The 5016-nt window shown below is 47.8% G+C and overlaps 1 protein-coding gene across 1 annotated transcript in view; it reads left to right on the top strand.

Moving 5' to 3' along the window:
• The window catches only part of DCPS (decapping enzyme, scavenger), a 76852-nt gene that overhangs the window by 20577 nt on the left and 51259 nt on the right, over positions 1-5016 (top strand). The gene's annotated exons all lie outside the window — the stretch shown is intronic.

Genomic DNA, 5016 nt, shown 5'->3' with positions numbered 1-5016 from the left:
GTTTGGTGTTCGGCTGAGTTCTTTATCTCTTCATTTGATGTTCTAGGGTTTCAGGATTGTTGATTCTCTGTTTGGCTTAGTTTTTCGGATCTTTGTTGTAGAGGGATGGCGTGGTATTTCTGCCTAGAGCGCCATCTTGCCGGAAGTCCCTACAATATCTATTTTTTTGTGACTGACTTATTTCACTCAGTACGTTTTTAAGGTTCATCCATGTTGTATAGCATGTAACAGAATGTATCAGAATATCATTTTTCTTTTCTTTTTTTATTAGTTTTCTTTTTTATATTTTTTGATTGTTGTGATTAAATGACGTTTACATTTCAAGTTAGACTCCCATACAAAAAAATTTTTTTTTTACGTATATTGTTATGAGACCTTCATTGCTCACGCCATTCTGCGACAGCACACTCCTCCTTTCCACCCCTGATTCCCCATGACCATTCAGCCAGCTGCTAGCTCTCCCAGCCCCTACACACTGTTTCTCCTAGCACATACATGGTGCATTCATGTGTTACGTTTGTTACAACTGATGAACCATGTTGATATGTTGGTATTAACTAAAGTCCGTGGTTTACATTTGAGTTTATTCACTTGGTGCTGTATGGTTCTGTGGGTTTTGCCAAATACATAACGTCTGGCAGAACTTTGTCTTCTTCACTGATGTACCGTAGCACACAGTGTGTATGCATTTTTTTTGTTGTTAGCACCTGTCAAGTTGGCCCCTGACTCGTGGCAACCCATGCACAATGGGGTTGGATCATTGTGATCGGGGCTTTCATTGGCTGATTTTTGGAAATTGATCACCAGGCCTTTCTTCCCAGTTTGTCTTAGTCTGAAAGCTCCCCTAAAACCTGTTCAGCGTCATAGCTACACGCACGCCTCCACTGACGGACTAGTGTGGCTGTGTATGAGGCGCATTGGCCTAGAATCGAACCCAGGTCTCCCACACAGAAGGCAAGAATTCTACTACTGAGTCACCAAGTAAAATAGACATTCGGTCAGTATTGTTGAGTGAATGGAGAAGTGTTTTACTAAAACAGGCAGAACCTCAGGAGGAACCATAGCTTACATTTAGTGTAGCCCTTTACACTTCGCAGAACTGTTTTACATATAGTTTGTCATATGATTTTCACAGCAACTCGGTGAGTAGGTCTTAGGATCTGCATGTTACAGATGAGGAAACTGGGACTCGGAGAGGTTGAATTGTGACATGCCCAAGTCACACAGAGAGGCATAGCAGGGGGATTCCAACCAGGTAAGTCTGGTTCCAAAATCTGTGCTTTTTCCATCCAGAAGCAGGGTGTTGTTCCACATGAAGTGATATTAATGTAAATGACAAAAATCCAACTGAAAATACCTGGGCAAGGCTTCCTTCTTTTACACGAGGTCGGTCAGCTCCATGGTAACTAACAGTGGCTACCTGGTAGAGTTTATGCCACTGGAAGGGCGAAGGGCAGACACACAAAGCCTGGTAAATAGATAAATTACAGACGATTTGTAAGGGTCAGAAGGCAATATCCAGGGCTGTGGAGAATTTCAGAGTCCTGGTGGCACAGTGGTTAAGAGCTCAGCTGCTAACCAAAAGGTCAGCAGTTCAAATCCACCAGGAGCTCCTTGGAAACCCTATGAGGCAGTTCTACTCTGTCCTGTAGGGTCGCTGTGATTCAGAATCTACTCTCCAGCAACGGGTTTAGTTTGGTTTTTGGTGGAGAATTTCAGTTGGACCTGGAGTGCCGCCCGTCATGGGCCTTGGTATAAAACCTGAGGTACCAGCAGCGCCTCTGCTCACTGGTGATGCAGGGGTTGAAGGCGCTCAGGTGGAGCCCCGCCAGGTGTTCTTCCCTCATCTGGACAGAGCCATGGCCCTGTTCTCAGCCCTGGCTGAGGCTTCACCCCTGGAAGTTCTGATTTAATTGGCCCGGGAAAGTTTTTAAAGCAACCCCCCTCCAAGTGATTCTAATGTGCAGCCAAGTTAGAACCACTGGCCTCGTGGTTAAGAATATGGTCTTTGGCGTCAGACAGACTTGAGTTTGAATCCCAGCTCAGCCACTCATTAACTGCCCAACTTTGAGAAAGTTGCTTAAGCTCTGTGAGCCACAGCTTACCTTGTCTTCCTTATCGGAAATGTGAGAATCAAATGAGCTAATGTAATTAAAAACAGTTAACACTTGTTAAATAGTAGTAGCTGCTGTTACTGTGAAGATGTGCTGGGCTCCGTGCCAGGCATTGGAGCTTCAGAGATAAATAAGATACCATCTCTTCCCTCACAGTCTTGTAGAGGGGACCACAAGTTATTATAAAGTGTAATAAAGTGAGGAGTCCCTGGGTGTTACAAATGGTTAACACGCTCAGCTGCTAACTGAAAGGTTGGAGGTTCAACTTCACCCAAAGATGCCTCGGAAGAAACGCCTGATGATTTACTTCCCAAAAGTCAGCCATTGGGAGTCCTGTGGAGCACAGCTGTACTCTGACACACATGGAGTCACCGTGAGTTGGAATCAACTTGCTAGCAACTGGTTGGTTGGGTGATAAAGTGTTACAGGTGCAGTGGTAGAAATCTATAGGGTATAAAGGAGAAGAAGCATTGTCAGAAAAAGGGTGAGGACCGAGATGGTTGTTTTCATTGATGCAAGGCGAAGTGCAACGAGTGTCTCTTTATATGTGGCCTTTCTGGCCCTACGTTTGTAGTTCTGCCAAGATAATTTGCTAGGCCACAATCTTGGAAAGGGATTGGACAGTTCACTATGCAAATAAGATATGTCAGACCCTTGCGGGGATTGGTCAATTACTATGAAAATTAGGTGACTGTGGTCTACTGAGGGGGTTGGTCAGTTTGTGGTCTCGGTGGAAGTAGGCTTATAAAAGGGCCAATCCCACAGAGGTTGCGGGGGGTCCTCACTACCATCAAGACGAAGAGCCTGGAGCAGAGCATGTCATTTGGACCTGGGGTCCCTGTGCTGAGAATCTCCTGGACCCAGGACACAGAGCTGTACCACTGCAGATGGCAAGAGATGATGCAGTAGCGGCATGAGCGGCAGGAACCATGAGGCTGGCACGAGACAGCTTCGGTGGGCGTCCTGGCCCGTGGAGCGAGAGAGCTGAGTGCCTTTGGTCAGAAGGCTTGCTGGCAGAGTGGGTTGCCTCCAGACACTTGTTGGCGGAGCTAAAGAGTTGTTAACACTTGCCCCCCAAGCACGACAGAGGCCGAGAAGGGCCTGCCAGCAGAGGCTGCTGGCTGACACGGCCAAGAGGAGGCTGGCCTGGCCGAGAAGGAGCTGAGAGCTGTCCTGGCTGGAAGCTGTCCACACAGAACAACTGTATCCTGAGTTGTTCCTGTTACTACCAGGTTGATCCTGATCTCGAGTTGTAGCCTGTTAACTTGCCTGATAAACCACATAGTTGTGAGTGTGGTCTGTGAGTTCTGTGTGGCCATTGCAATGAATTATTGAACCCAGCAGAGAAGTAGAGTGTCATGGGGGGTACAGCTGGTGTCAGAACTGGTGAAAAAGTTGGAGAGTGGGGATATGTCTTATCTCCACCTCACAGGAATCAGCGCGGTGATTCCCGGGCTCCCTCCTGAAGTTGGACGGCTTCTGAGGCCACTGCATTATACTCGGTGAGTAGATACTGTCCAGGCGTCCAGGGGAGAGAGGGCATTCCAGGCAGACAGAGCAATGTGAACAAAGGCCTGGAGGTTTTCTTTGTGGAAATACCGAGGTCCAGCGTGTCCTATGCCAGGGAAGTGAAGGATGATGAGAGGTGGCTAGAGCTGTGTCGTGGAGGCTCTTATTACTAAGATGTTGGACATGGTGAGCTGGGAAAGGATTTTAAGCCAGAGACTGACCTGGTCAGCTTTGCATTTTAGGCAGAGTGTGTAGGACGGACGGAAGGGAGGGGAGACTGGGGACAGGGAGATCACCGAGGAGGCTGCCTGAAGTGGATACAAGCGATCACGTGGGAGATTGGAGGCCTGCACTGAGGTGGTAGTAGTGGGCTTTATGGCGGTGGATGCCACAGAGTTTGGTCACTGCTTGGATGTCGGGGGTTGAGGTCCTTGAAGGAGGCCCATTTCCAATCCCAGCAGCCAGACCTATAGTGCTGTTGTTAGTTGCTGTTGAGTCGGCTGTGACTAACGATGACCCACGTACAACAGAAGGAAGCGTTGCCTGGTCCTGCACCATCTTCATGCTCAAGTCTGTTGTTGCAGCCACTATGTATTTTGAGTGCCTTGCAACCTACGGGGCTCACCGTCCAGTGCTCTATCGGACAACATTCTGTTATGATATATAGGGTTTTCACTGGCTAATTTTCAGAAGTAGATCGCCACCAGCGATCAAATACCAGCAGGGTCACCCATGGCGGACAGGTTTCAGCTGAGCTTCCAAACTAGGACATGTCGCAGTGGGCGGCGGAGACAGTAACCATGCCATAACTCTTACAGAGACGTGGGGCCAGGAGGCTCACTCTGAGGAGTCGACCCCGCCTCAGTCCCAGGAGTTTATTTTATAGTCAGTACAGCAAGCAATAAAGCAATTAACAGAACACTGGGCTTTGGGTGCGGGCAAGGGAGAAGGAATTCAGGTAAACAAGCCGATCTGTAAAGGGACAATAGGTTTGGGAATACAAATCGTGACAAGTCTCAACATGTTGGAGACAAGTCTCTACATGCTGTGCAGTGTGGGGGCTGCAGTTGTCAATAGTGCAGCCATGTTTAAATGGCATATATCCCCACATTTCCCCCCTTTTGTTTAGTTAATGGAATAAGAATCAAGAGGATTTTCACTGGTCCAACAAGTGTCCGTTAGGAGAAAGTAAAATTTTCTCTACGAGAAAAAATCCAAGATTATCTCAGCTACTGTCTCCCCACCTCGGGGCCTGGCATCTTAGTGAGTCCTTGTGAGCCCAGCTATGGCTGGGGCACACTCCATATGTTTAAGGAGGAGAAGTAGCATAGCTATGAGTAACACCTGGACTTAGTCGCCTAGATGGCAGCTATGGCAAACTCTTTAAACTCAC

Source organism: Trichechus manatus, unplaced genomic scaffold (assembly GCF_000243295.1).
Source record: "Trichechus manatus latirostris isolate Lorelei unplaced genomic scaffold, TriManLat1.0 scaffold00064, whole genome shotgun sequence".
In the NCBI taxonomy this organism is placed as follows: domain Eukaryota; kingdom Metazoa; phylum Chordata; class Mammalia; order Sirenia; family Trichechidae; genus Trichechus; species Trichechus manatus.
The sequence above is the reverse complement of the archived record's forward strand: the minus strand, read 5'-3'. Positions and strand labels throughout refer to the sequence as shown.